Source organism: Papio anubis, chromosome 15, assembly GCF_008728515.1.
Source record: "Papio anubis isolate 15944 chromosome 15, Panubis1.0, whole genome shotgun sequence".
NCBI lineage: Eukaryota > Metazoa > Chordata > Mammalia > Primates > Cercopithecidae > Papio > Papio anubis.
This window is the reverse complement of record NC_044990.1, coordinates 30,910,335-30,925,576: the sequence shown is the minus strand read 5'-3', so window position 1 is coordinate 30,925,576 and position 15,242 is coordinate 30,910,335. Positions and strand designations below refer to the sequence as shown.

At 40.8% G+C, this 15,242-nt stretch overlaps 1 long non-coding RNA gene across 1 annotated transcript; it reads right to left on the bottom strand.

The window, feature by feature from the left end:
* Window positions 1-1,203: 1,203 nt before the first annotated feature.
* On the bottom strand, window positions 1,204-13,215 carry LOC116270581. The gene is made up of 3 exons (XR_004178714.1): window positions 13,113-13,215; window positions 5,544-5,722; window positions 1,204-2,371 (listed from the first exon to the last, which is right to left on the bottom strand). It is a non-coding gene; the product is annotated as an uncharacterized LOC116270581 (long non-coding RNA).
* Between the last annotated feature and the right edge of the window lie 2,027 nt (window positions 13,216-15,242).

The window sequence follows — 15,242 nt, the reverse complement described above, 5'->3', positions numbered from 1 at the left end:
CATTTTTTTGGTAAACAAATTTTTAATTCTAAAAAGACAAGGTTAAGATTAAGGAAACTTTGAAACAAAATGACCACTCATAATTCCACTTTGAAACAAAATGACCACTCATAATTCCACTACTCTTTAGTAGATGATATGGTATTTTTGTGTTTTCTTCTAGTCTAAATACTCTTCAACAAGACTTTTAGGTGAGTTTCCTGTTGGCATAATATCTGTTAAAGCAGCTTCTAACACTCAACAAGCTGGGAATAGTTCTCCAGTCCTGCATCACTCTACCTTTAGTGGAAAGTTGAACCTCAGAGATAAATTATTAATACCTGCAAATAAAATTTCATGACTATTTTCAAGGTTCTTCATTTCCAAAACTGCTGATCAGTGACTGTGTAGCTTGCTGAATTAAAGGAAGGCAAACATTGTGGGTAAGAGAACCTCTCCATAGCTCTCCAGAAGGGGCCGAAGTGTCATCCATCCTAACTCACTGTTTAGGAAGAAAACTGAGCCCCAGAAAGGTTACAGAGGTAGTAAGGGCTAGAGCTCAGACTCGAACCAAGGTCTTCAAAAATAAAACTTAAAATTTTAAATAACGTTAGATTTATGGAAAAGTTACAAAAATAGTGCAGAGAGTTTATGTCTAACCTTCACCCAGCTTTCCCTAACGTTAATAATTATGCAGCCATAGTTAAATGATCAAAACCAGAAAATTAACTTAATTCACACTGGTACAATACTATTAAATTACAGACCTAATTTGAATTTTATGAGTTTTCTCCCTTGTGTCTTTTTTTTTTTCTGTTGGATCTGATTCAGAATCCCATATTGCATTTAGGTACCACTTGTCAGTCTTCTCCAATCTGAGAGATTGTCTCACACTCTGCCTTCCATGACCCTGACCCTTTAGAAGAGTCAGGGTCAGCACTATGGGAGGCTGGGGTGGGTGGATCACCTGAGGTCAGGAGTTCAAGACCAGCCTGACCAACATGGTGAAACCCCAAATCTATTAAAAATACAAAATAATTAGCTGGGCACGGTGGTGCATGCCTGTAATCACAGCTACTCAGGAGGCTGAGACAGAAGAATCACTTGAACCCAGGAGGCAGAGATTGTAGTGAGGCAAGACGGTGCCACTGCACGGCAGCCTGGGTGATGGAGTGAGACTATGACTCAAAAAAAAAAAAAAAAAAAAAAAAAAAAGATGGCATCTGTCAGGTCTCTCCACTGTAAACCTACTATGTTTTCCTTTGTGATTAATAGGTACTTTGGAGGAGATACACTGAGACTATGCTAACATCCTCTTTTACCTCAAACTTTCACCCAGTGATTTTAGACTACCAGTAGATCTTGCCTGCAACAAGTATTATTGTGTTGTCTACTGAACAATGACTTTGTATTTTCCTCATTTCTCCTGCATTTATTAATTACAGTTCTCCTGAAAGGCAGAAGTATTAATTTATGTATTTATTCATTCACTTATTTATTTATATTGGTATATATGGTCTGATGGATATTTATTTTATTCCACTAGTTTAGAATCAAATACTATCATTATTTTCTTGGTCAAATTGTTCCACCTTTGGCCATTGGAAACCCTTTAGGTGGGCTCTTATATCCTTTTGATCCTGTCATTGGGGGGTAGAGCTGTTGTTGTTTTCAGTCCTTCCTTATTTTCTGACATCACAAGATTTTCATGCTCAATTAGATTTTCCCCAACTCAGTCCTAGAATCAAGCACTTTTCCAAGGAACTCTATGAACCAAGACCTTCTGATATAAACCTCTTGTGCTCCTTCCATTGGCTCACGTTACATCAGAAACAATTTAGACTTGAACCCTTTACAAAGTTTTTCAAAAATATACTGCAAAGACAGGTGGAGTTCGTACTTGTTGAGTTTGTTCTAGTCGTCAAACATCGTTTATGTTACTCTCAGTGCTCCTCCGTCCACCCTATTTGTACCACCAGGATGATCCAGACATGAGGAAGATGAGAAGATATGGAAGTGGATTAAAGTGTAGACAAGGGTATGGATGTAAACAGAGGTGATGTGGATACTGATGATGACATGGATAGGGAGGCTGTGAGAATCCCTAGCTGGAACTCAAATATACACACCCAAATTCTTTTTTCTTCATCACTATGCAAATAAAAAACAGAAAGCCTTTAAAAGCAAGTCCAGAATTTTTGAAGTTTAAATTTTTCTGGTTCTTCTTGACTCTGCCTGTAGAGAAAGTACTCTTCCTGACTTCAACTTTTCTTCTCTCTCTCTCCCCACCTCAAGTTGCCTTCGTCAGCTGTCTGGGCTGGTTTATGGGGTCATGGCAAACGTCCTTCTCGATGAATCTCACGCACTCACTGGGTGTGTATTATTATACGCCCTGTGTTAGGGATGAATAAAAGTAAACACATGGATGTTAGATGAGAACAGAGTTAAATTCACAGAAATTAAGAGAAAGACTGGAAACAAACAAAAAAAACCCTCTAGATTTCCAATCTTTGCATAAATAATAGGACTTCACAAAAACAAACAAAACAAAACAAAAAAAACCCTAGAAAAACTATTCCAAACATGAGTATGAAATATCTGCAGTAAGTCCTAGCTTCCATTTCAGAATCTAAGAACACTGGAGAGTAACAACTGCACAGTTTTCTGGGGTATGTTATGAGCACAAGATTGTTTTTCTGCTTTATGAATAGTAATTCCATATATTTTCTGTAAAGGTGACATTATACTTTTTCTATATACTTGTCAGGGTGTGTGCATGTATGTGCATGGTGTGTGTGTAAGACGGAGATAGAGGAAAGGGGGAAAGAGAGATAATGTACTAGTTTCTTATTTTTACAGGAAATTTAATACGTGTCAGTACAAATCTAGACTGAGACTGACTCATTTGGCAGGAAGAATACGTTTACTTGCCAGAGTAAACAGAGAATGAGGTGAGATCTCAAGAAAAGGGAGTGAGAAGGCAGTTTACAATTTAAGATATGAAGAGAGATGCCTTATTAAAATTATTTTTGGCTAGGTAGGGAGGCGTCAGCTCACGCTTGTAATCCCAGCACTTTGGGAGGCCAAGACAGGCTGATCACAATGTCAGGAGATCGAGACCATCCTGGCTAACACGGTGAAACCCCGTCTCTACTAAAAATACAAAAGAAATTAGCAGGGTGTGGTGGCAAGTGCCTGTAGTCCCAGCTACTCTGGGGGTTGAGGCAGGAGAGTGGTGTGAACCTGGGAGGGGGAGCTTGCAGTGAGCCGAGATCGCGCCACTGCACTCCAACCTGGGCGACAGAGAGAGACTCTGTCTCAAAACAAAACAAACAAACAAACAAAAAAAACTCCACTGTTAGGTATTTACCCAAGAGAAATAAAAGCATATGTCCACAGAAAGACTTGTACTTAAATATTCATAGGACCTTATTCCTAATAGCCCCAAGTTGTAAACAATCCAAATTCTGGCAGCAGAAGAATGGATAAACAAAGTGTGCTATACAGTACAGTGTACTATTAGTCAACAAAGCAAGAGAACCTTGAATACATGCAACAACGTGAGCCTTGCATCCTTTTCTAATGGAGTTGTATAAAAAGGAGCCGGTCCTAGGAGAGTTGCTGCTTCTTGTTAGTGTATTTGTCACCCTTAGTTCCTAGTAAGCACCTTCTTAAAGGACTCAGATTTCCTGAGTTTGAGAGCCTACCAGATTGATACAAGGGAGGAGAGAATCCTATTTGCAACATAGAGGAGATAGCAGCTGACAAGGAGCAGTGAAGCCCTGGGGAAAGAATGGAGCTAATGGAACATGGACTTGTCCCTCACACTCCTGAGCTCTGTCAACATATGAGGTTGGTGCTAAAACACAAACACAAGCACGCCACTTCATTGGATGCTGCTCTTCCTTAGGCCTGCAGCTACTTGCCTGTGTCTCCTGGACTAGACTCCTGGAAAGACTAGCATGATGGCTGAAAGGGAAGACGTGATGGAGAGATCCAGGAAGTGGGCCATAGGTGGGATTAGAGGGATGACTGCCTACACAGTGGAGCTGAATTTAAAAGAAATTCACCCACAAAAGGCTGTCATGCATTGGTCAGCTCTGGTAGTAGAGAGTTTTGGTTAACTCTTGAGTCAGTGAGTCTCGGATAGGTGTAAAGTGTGTGCTGCAATCATAGAAAGTATGATGTGTAGGGTAAATGGCATGGCAGATTCCAAAGAATGAAATACACACATGGATTCTGTAGAGTAGAGCAGTTTACAGGTTGAAAAGTAATTGGAAGGCCAGGTGCATTGGCTCACGCCTGTGGTTCGAGCGCTTTGGGGGGGCAAGTTGGGCGGATCACGAGGTCAGGAGTTCAAGATCAGCCTGGCCAACATGGTGAAACTGCCATCTTTACTAAAAATACAAAAATTAGCCAAGCATGCTGGTACACGCCTTTAGTTCCTGCTACTTGTGAGGCTGAGGCAGGAGAATTACTCGAACCCGGGAGGCCGAGGTTGCAGTGAGTGGAGATCGTGCCACTGCACTGCAGCCTGGGCGACAGAGCGAGACTCTGTCTCAAAAAAAAAAAAAAATTTTTTTCAATTTCTCCTAGTCATGTTGAATTTTTATCCTGACCTCCACAGTGCTTGTTTCAAACTATCTAGAAAATGTCCTCCTCCCGTTTGATCCCAACAATTATTGAGTATTTATGTCTAACGTATTCTACCTTCTCTACATCTTGTGCACTTACCTCCTCCTTTCTATCCCCACAGGTACCCACCTGATCTCGGCTCACTGTAACCTCCGCCTCCCAGGTTCAAGAGATTCTTCTGCCTCAGCCTCCTGAGTAGCTGGGATTACAGGTGAGTGCCACCACGCCCAGCTAATTTTTGTATTTTTAGGAGAGACAAGGTTTCACCATGTTGGTCAGGATGGTCTCAAACCTCTGACCTTGTGAACCGCCAGCCTCGGCCTTCCAAAGTGCTGGGATTACAAGTGTGAGCCATGGCGCCTGGCCTTATTTTTCTTTTTGTTTTTGTTTCCTTCAAGTGAACTCCCTCACCAAGTGTTGTCTGTCTTATTCTCATTTGGCACTGCCTCTGAATTATTCATCCCTTGAAACTCATCCCAAGCACTTTCTCTTACTCAATAAGAGCCAGCCGTTTCTCTCCTGGTGCAGCCAGCAAATCTTGGGTTAACCCATGCTATAATTCTGCCCTGAATGTATTCTAATTAATAGTTTACATACTTCTCTCCACTACTCATCTGGAGGCTGTGAGCTTCTAGAGGAGTGGGGATTGTATCCTCCTTATTTTTCTATCCCAATGACTAACAGTGTGGGGCAAATTAATTGTGGTCAATGCATAAAAAAATGAACATATAGGCCGGGCGCAGTGGCTCACGCCTGTAATCCCAGCACTTTGGGAGGCCGAGGTGAGGGGATCATGAGGTCAGAGGATCGCGACCATCTTGGCTAACACGATGAAACCCCATCTTAAAAACAAAAACATATAAGTGGGTGAATAAATTAAGAAATCTACTCAGTAACACTGATGAAATATTAACTAGTAAACTACTCACCATCAGTCCCAGCAAACGTTTCTCCCTGGGGCCAACAATTTATCACATGGAAGATGGTCTCCCTTAAGATGACGTCTTACAAGCTGTAGTTTCTCTTCGATAACTAATGTTTTTCAAAATATCAAGGGTTACACTTCGTTTTTGAGGGAATTTGTAGTTCTTGTGCCTCATATCTCCATCTAGCGAAGCAAATTGGTAATACACCAATTAAGATACTTGTGTATGAATATAAGAAACACAGTTGTGAAAAAATTTATCGAAAATTACCCTTCCTTGTGGCTCACGCCTGTAATCCCATCACTTTGGGAGGCCGAGGCCGGTGGATCACGAGGTCAGGAGATCAAGACTATCCTGGCTAACACGGTGAAACCCCATCTCTACTAAAAATACAAAAAATTAGCCAGGAGTCCTGGTGGGCAACTGTGGTCCCAGCTACTCAGGAGGCTGAGGCAGGAGAATGGTGTGAACCCGAGAGGTGGAGCTTGCAGTGAGCCAAGATCGTGCCACTGCACCCCAGCCTGGGCGACAGAGTGAGACTCTGTATGAAAAAAAAAAAAAAAAAAAGAAAATTACCCTTCCTTTTCCAAGGTTCAAAAATCTTGAAATGTATCTACTTTATATTTTCTGGAGTTCAGCAAGTTCTTTGTTTCCCAAATAGCCTATTTCTAAATATCTGGACCGTGTCATGCTATTGGAAAATATATGGGTGTATAAAAAACTTACGATTAGCTTGTCTTTCACCACTTTTAAATCAAAGAACCGTTGGTATTTGTTAACACGAATGTTATTTAGATATGCTATAGAACAATATGAATAAAATTTTTGTAAATTATGCTAACAATCCTACCAATTTAACAAATATTTATAGAGGACTTTTTATTTTTGTTTTTTGTCTTGTTTTGTTTTGAGATGGAGCCTGGCACTGTCGCTCAGGTTGGAGTGTAATGGCGTGCTCTCAGTTCACTGCAACCTCTCCCTCCCGGGTTCAAGGGATTCTCCTGCCTCAGCCTCCTGAGTAGCTGGGATTACAGGTGTCCCCCACCACGCCTGGCTAATTTTTGTATTTTTAGTAGAGATGGGGTTTCACCATGTTGGTCAGGCTGGTCTCAAACTCCTGACCTTGTGAACCGTCCTCCTCGGCCTCCCAAAGTGCTGGGATTACAGGCGTGAGCCCCTGTGTCCGGCCTCATTTTTGTTTTTGTTTTTGTATCCTTCAACTTTTTTTAAAGTTCTGGGGTACATGTGCAGGATGTGCAGGTTCGTTACATAGGTAAATGTGTGCCATGGTGGTTTCCTGCACAGATCAACCCATCACCTTGGTATTAAGCCCAGCATCCATTGGCTATTCTTCCTGATGCTCTCCCTCCCCCTATCAGGCCCTCCCCGCAACGGGCCTCAGTGTGTTTTGTTCCATGCCATGTGTCCATGTGATCTCATTCAGCACCCACTTATATGTGAGAAATGTGGTGATTTGTTTTCTGTTCCTGTGTTAGTTTGCTGAAGATAACAGCTTCCAGCTCCATCGGTGTCCCTACAAAGGACATGATCTCGTTCCTTTTTATGACTGCATACTATTCCATGGTGTATATGTACCACATTGTCTTTGTCCAGTCCATCATTGATGGGCATTTGGGTTGATTTCATGTCTTTGCTATTGTGAATAGTGCTGCAATAAACATACAGGTGCATGTATATTTATAACAGAATGATTTATATTCCTTTGGGTATATACCCAGTAATGGGATTGCTGCGTCAAATGGTATATCTGCCTCTAGATCTTTGAGGAATTGCCATACTGTCTTCCACAATGGTTGAACTAATTTACATTCCCATCAACAGTGTAAAAGTGTTCCTTTTTCTCTGCGACCTTGCCAGTATCTGTTGTTTCTGAACTTTCTAATAATTGCCATTCTGACTGGCATGAGATGATATCTCATTGTGGTTTTGATATGCCTTTCTGTAAAGATCAGTGATATTACTATAGAGGTATAGTAATCTATATGTATGATACTAGCATTATAGTAGACAAAGAAGCCAATAGAACAGAATAGAAACCAGAATGATGCCCATATATATGTATATATATCAATTGTATTTCTATATACTAGCAAGAGACAATTGAGAAATGAAATAAAAATACTATTTGAAATAACATCAAATACATAGACTTATTTATTAAAAAATCATAAATGCATATAAATGAAAAAATATGCCATGTTTATGGGTTGGAAGACTCAAGTTTGTTGGGTGACAGAGTGAGACCCTCAAAAAAAATTTACTATAGAGGTATAGTAATCCATATGGTATAGTATTAGCATAATAATTGAAAAAGAAGCCAACAGAACAGAGACCAGACTATACATATATTATATATATATATGCCCATATATATACATAGTCAATTATTAGTGAAATGGTGTTAAGGCAATTAGTTCAAGGGGGAAAAAGTCTTCCCAATAGATGGTGCTTTTACAATTGGATAAACATATGCAAAATAGAAAAGAAATAAAGAAACCGGACCCCTCCCTTACACTATACACAAAAATAAATTTGATATGAATCATATAGCTAAGCCAGTTTTTCTCAACTGTTCTTGCATTATCACTTTCCCTCATTAGAGCATTTTAAGACATATTCTCCCTCTAATCACTCCTGGCTCCACCACAGCCAAAATAAAGAAAAACAGATTGTCTTTAGTTTGGATTCCCACAGAAGTGGACTGTGTGAGACAAGGATTTAAAATACCCGTAGGGAAGTGGAAACCAGACAGGGAGGGGAAGGCAACAGATACAGGCCATATTATCAAGCATGTCATCACCAGTGCCAGCCGGACCTTACTTCCCCTGGGAGCTCTGACAGCAAGTGTAGAGCATGTGCTTCAGAGTCTTCCTGTCCCAAGGTCAAGGGAGCTAGGGTATGCATAAACCACGGCGCATCAGTCATTGGTTGAGATCTCTGCTCAGGACTTATTAATCCCCTTCCCTTCTGGCCTGTTTTAAGTGAGGACCTAAAAGGTTCTGATGGCCAGGGAAACCCTTAGGCAGAGTTTAAGGTGCAGGTGTGAACTGAAATAGGGAAGCTTGAGTGCAAATGGATGGCCACGAACAGCTTCTGCTACAGATACCAAGTGTAAGCCGGGATGTGGAGTACTGGAAACTCTGACAATGGCACGATCACTTTGGAAGAACTGTTTGTTATTTAGGCTGAACATATGTATACCCTCTGGTCCAGTAATTCCACTCCTAACTCTACATCCAATAGAAGCAGGAACACAAGCTCATGAAACGATATGTATAAATGTTCATATAAGCACTATTCTTAATAGCAAAAAATCAATAATTCCCAAATGTTCATTAACAGTAGAATGAATAAATACAATGTCTTCCATTTATACAGTGGGAAACTCTACAGCAATGAGTTTGAACGAACTAAAACTATATGCATCAAAGTGGTTGAATCTCATGAGCGTAATATTGAGTGAAAGAAGGTACAGAAGAGTATACTGAATAATTCAACTCCTAAATTTCCAAACTGGCATGATGAATTATCCTATTAGAAATCAGAAGTCAGTCAGGCAGTGGTTAGCCTCAGGAGGGTGGTAACTGGAAGGAGGCTTCTAGGTACTGGTAATGTTTTGCTCTTTGGTCTGAGTACTGGTTATGAGTACTGAGTATATACTGTACTGTATATTCACACTGTGAATGCTCATTGAACTTTATACTTGTGATTTGTGCACTTTTCTGTATGTTTTCTTACACCTCAACCAAAATGTTACACCTCAAAGAGGTCAACGCTGGCCTTTATCGCCTACCTCTCCACATCATAAAAAGTGTGATTAAGGCAGGACGTGGTGTCTCACGCCTGTAATCCCAGCACTTTGGGAGGAGGCTGAGGCAGGTAGATCACGAGGTCAGGATTTCGCCAGTCTGAACACTACGGTGAAACCCTGTCTCTACTAAAAATACAAAAATTAGTTGGGTGTGGTGGCATGTGTCTGTAATCCCAGCTACTCAAGAGGCTGAGGCAGGACAATCACTTGAGCTGAGATCGCACCACTGTATTCCAGCCTGGGTGACAGAGTGAGACTCTGTCTCAAAAAAAAAAAAAAAAAAAAAAAGTGTGATTAAATAGACTGATCAATGAAACAGAACTGAATGTCTATAAATCGATCCTAATACATGAGGCTCTTTACACAATGATAAAGGTGGCTTTTCAAATTAGTGATAAATAGAAAATTCAACAAATGGTGTTGGGATAAATGAGCAGCCATTTGGAACAAAAATTAGTTTAGCTCTACTTTATATCTTACACCAAGATATATTTCAGATGAACAAAAGATTATTACTATTTTTTTAAGAGACAGGGTCTTGCTTTGTCATCCAGGCTGCTGGAGTCCAGAGACACACTACAGTCTTGAACTCCTAGACTCAAGTGATCCTCTCTCCTCAGTCTCCTGAGTAGCTGGGACTACAGGTGTGCGTCACCGTACCTGGTGAATTCTTAGGTTTTTTTTTTTTTTGGTAGAAACTGGGTCTCACTATGTTGCCTAGGCTGGTCTCGAACAACTGGAATCAGGTGATCCTCCAATCTCGGCCTCTCAAAGCATTAGGATTGCAGGTGTGAGCCATTGTGCCAGGCCCAAAAGATTTAAATTTTAAAATAAAACAATAAAATGAGTCAAAGAAACATTAAGAATAATTTTCATAACGTTACAGTTTTTAAAAAGCACAATATAGCAAAAGACTTCCTAAAAATAGAAGACTGATGAATTAAATCGTTTAAAAATATGTGGCAAAATCCACAACAAATAAAAAGTTAGACAACAAATTGGGAAAAATATTTCCAATTCATAATGCATATAGACAGCTAACATCACCAGTGTAAAAGAGCTCTTTCAGATCAATAAGGAAAAGATGAATAAGCCAACAGAAACATGGACAAAAGTATATAAAACAGTTCATTGAAAAGAAAGAAAAGTGACTCAAGGCTAGGTGCGGTGGCTCATGCCTGTAATCCCAGCACTTTGGGAGACTGAGGAGTTTGAGAGCAGCCTGACCAACATGGCAAAACCCTGTCTCTACTAAAAATACAACAGTTAGCTGGGCGCGGTGGCACAGGCCTGTAGTCCTAGCTACTCAGGAGGCTGAGGCAGGAGAATGGCTTAAACCCGGGAGGCAGAGGTTGCAGTGAGCCAAGATCACCTCAATGCACGCCAGCCTGCCAGCCTAGGTGATAGAGAGAGACTCTGTCTCAAAAAAAAAAAAAAAAAAAAAAAAAAAGGGACTCAAACGTGAAAAGATGCTAAACCTTACTCATGATGAATAGAATAAAAATAAAAGCTACAAATATATTATTCCTGTAGTACTGGAGTACACCCGTACACCAGGTATTATAAAAATATTTTAAAATACAGTCAGTTGGGAAGAGTATGGGGAAGCAGGTACTTTCTTAGGTTGCTAGTGAATAAAAGTAGGTGAAATCTTTCTGGGCAACAGTTTACTGAAATGCAAGATCGATTAATATCACAGATGAATATAGCATCTGAGCATATCATTTAATCCAATAATTTTACTTTGGGAATATATCTTACAAACATATTAGAACGTAAGTAAAATTACACACACACACACACACGAATTATTAATCTCATTTTGAATAGCAAAAAATTGGACCAAAAAATCCTAATATCTATCAATAGAAAATTGGTAAATAAAATGCAGCCATCCAAAAGAATAAAAATTTTTTTAAACAAATATGGAACAATTTCAAGTGACAAAAACAATGTGTAGGAGGTGTATAATATATAGTATCTATCATTTATATTTTTTAAAAGGTAAAAAATATATACTTTATAGACTTCAAAATAAATAAAATTAACAATAGAACTACAAATTGAACTCATAAAATATAAGTGAATAGTAAAGGGTTGACTCAGCAGCTATGGGATTGCATGCCTCCAAGAAAAGACTGACTCTTGACTAACTATTAGCTCTTGAAATATCCTGCCTGATAAGAGTGTCTTTGTATACCTCAGGCCTTGGGCAATGCCAGAGTTTGTGTTAATAATGTAATTTATGGTGAGCACCTGTTTTTGCTTGCCTGGAGCCGTGGGTCATATTGTATGAGTTTGACTTCCGTAGGGAGGAATGGGTTGGAGACTGAGTATTTAGGGTCAATCGTGTGGGGGCTTCATGCCTATGTAGCTGATCTTGGACACAAAAGTTTGTGTGAGCATCCCTGGTTGACAATTCTTTGTCCATATTGTCACACATCATTGCTGGGAGAATTAAGTTCTGTTCATATAACTCCACATGGAGAGGATAACTGGAAGCTGTGCCTAGTTCTGCCTGGACTCTGCCCTATGTGCCTTTTTTCTTCTGAATGTATTCTACAGCCTTTCATCGTAATAAATCATAACCATGAATAGAACAGCTTGTCTAAGTTCTGTGAGTCCTTCTAGCTCATTATTGAATATGGTGGCGGCATTGGGTCCCTCAACACACTAGATAAAGTAATTAGAGAGGCATTGATCTTTTTCAGATGCTGGCATTGAAAAGGAATAAAGACTACTTAATGAGCTAAGTATTTAGTTTAAGATGTTAGATAAAGGGCAGCAGAATCAAGTTAAAGAAAGTAGAAGGGGCTGTCTGGCTGTTTACCATCACACTTTGCTGCCTCTCTTGGACAATCTATAGACAAGGTTAATAAAACAGTGCAACAAGTTTTCTGAATGCAGGATTGATACACAAAAAAAGATTGCATTCCTATATACCAGCAACAACAACTCAGAAAACATAATTTTAAAAGCAACATTACTAAAAATAATAACATAATCGTTATGGAATCCTAAAGATGTCAATTCTCCCAAAATTAATCCATAAACGATGCAATTCCAATAAAAATTCAAGAGGATTTTTTACAATACTGAAGAAGCTAATGTTACAATTCATGAGGAAGAGTCTATGTTTAAAAACAAAGCACCAAAGTGGGAAACTCGTTCTACCAGATTTAAATAATTATTAAAAAGTTAAGTTAAACAGTGTAGTATTGGTGCAGAGATAGATGTATAAACTAATGAAATGAAAGAGAGCCTAGAAAGAGTCCAAATAATATATGGAAATACAAATGACAGGCATGGCATCAGAACTCAGTGGTAAAAGATGAGAGTATTCAATAAAAGCTGTGAACATTTGTGGCTGTTAATATTAAAATAAAAAAATAATATTTGGCCCTTGTCCTTAGTTCCTGACACGCAGCTCCTGAAGTCCTTGGAACCTCCAGAGTGATGACTGAGTTAATCACCAATGGTGACTGGCAATGATTATTACGGAGGACCAAAGCTGAGTCTGCAGGCTTGGGCCGGAGCGCAGACAATGAGAGGGGCTCTTCCTTTTGAGGCTTGTCATCTATAACTCATTATCACCGGAAGCCAGAGCCTAAATGAGCCTATCAGTTGCCTTGGAATATAAGAACACGTCTGAGTATTTATTTATCTATTTTGAGTTCGGGGCCCCTGTGTGTCTGCTCACTGCCTGTCGGCCGTTCAGCTTGTGCTTGATGCTCGCTCACCATTTAGCACAATGAAGGAACCACCGGAGGGACCTCCGGGAGGAGGCGGGGCCCAGCGAGCCTGGCGCCGGGGGCGGGGCCTGACGGGAGCTCTGCTCAGGCTTCAACATGGCCGGCTCTTTCGGTTGACTTCGCCTGTGGAAACCGAATTTCCCCAGGATATGAGTTGGGGGCCTAACCTCGCCTTTCAGGGTCAGGCGAGCTTTCTGGATGCTCTAGAAACCTTTCGGCCTGCGCAGCGGGCGGAGCTTGCCCCAATGCCCTGCCATTTCTGTGAGGGCCCACAAGGCCCGGGAGGAGCGTCAGAGTCCCCGAGGGCCCTCGCGTCACTGCCTGGAGAGGGTGCTCGGAGCCCTGCTGGGGAACTGGTCCCCAACGAGGTGTGGAACCCTCCTTGCTGGAACTCCACAGAGAGAGTGGTAATAAGATAATAACAAGACTGACTACTGTTTATTGAACCTTCACTGGTCACTGGCTGTCAGGGGTTAGGCGAGGGGTGGAATCTAAGGCCCCGAGTTCCTCTATTACAACCATGGAGCGCCTTTCATACCTGCTTAATAGAGTTGTGGTGAGACATGGAATGGGCAAGAAACACACTGATTTATTTATTCATTTTTAAAAATCATTATTATTATTATTTTGAGATGGAGTCTTGTTCTGTCGCCCAGCCTGGAGTGCAGTGGCGTGATCTTGGCTCACTGCAACCTCCGCCTCCCGGGTTCAAGCGATTCTCCTGCGGCAACCTCCCAGACAGCTGGGATTACAGGCGCGCCCCACCATGCCTGGCTAATTTTTGCAATTTTGATAGAGTTGGGGTTTCATGTTGGCCAGGCTGGTCTCGAACTCCTGATCTCCAGTAATCCACCCACCTCAGCCTCCCAAAGTGTTGGGATTATAGGTGTGAGCCACCTCACCAGGCCAAGAAAGGCACTTTAGACAGTGCCAAAGTTGAGGATTTGGCCTGTGACTCGCTGCAGTTGCCACGCTGCAGTTGCCACACTGTGGCCTTAGAACAGTCTTATCCAGTCCTGAAAACCCCAGTGCCTTGGAAACATCAGGATTGGTCAGAAGGACAGTAAGTCCTTAAGGCGCCAGCCCCTGCTCGTCCCTCCAGATTGAGGGGTAAGTATCCCAAGCTCTTTGCAGGATCCTTATCCTGGATGTGGACACCCACAGTCCTGCTAGGACCTGCTTTCAGAAGAGTTGATCCCAGACATGGAAGTGCCTGATGCCTTCAGCGAAGCAAGCAGGAAAGGCTCAAGTGATGCTCCTGTATCACCCTGGTGAGTAGCCCATTTGTGATCTTTTATGCACTCTTTCATGTAGCATGTTTTCAAGGTTCATCCAACTTGCAGTGTATTAGTGCTGACTAATATTTCATTGTGTAGATATAATGTATTTTTAAACTTTTGTTTATTTTTAATTGGTACACAACAAATATTTGTACATATTTATGGGGTACATATGTACATGTGATATGTTACATGCATAGAATATATAATGATCAATCAGGGTATTTAAGGTATCTATCACTTTGAGTATTTGTCATTTCCATATGTTGGGAACATTTCGAGTCTTCTCTTATAGCTGTTTTGAAATACACAATACATTGTGTTAACTGTAGTCACCCTACTCTGCTATAGAACATTAGAACTTACTCCTTCTATCTAACTGTATTAACCAACCACTCTTCCCTGCCAACCCACACACCCTTCCTAGCCTCTGGTATCTATCTATCCACCATCAACTTTTTTAGCTCCTACATATGTGATAACATGCAATATTTGTCTCTCTGTGCCTGGCTTACTTCACATAGCAATGACTTCCAGTTCCATCCAGGTTGCTGCAAACGACATGATTTCATTCTTGTTTTATGGGTGAATAGTACTTGATTATATGTATCACATTTTCTTTATCCATTTGTCTGTTGATGGACACTTAGTTGGATTCTATATTTTTGCTATTGTGAATGGTGCTGCGGTAAACATGGAAGTACAGGTATCATCCCTTTGATATACTGGTTTTCTTTCCTTTGGATAAACAGCCAGTAGTGGCATTGCTGGATTGTAGGGTAGCTCTATTTTCAGTTCCTGAGAAATCTCCATACCATTTTCCATAGTGACTGTACTA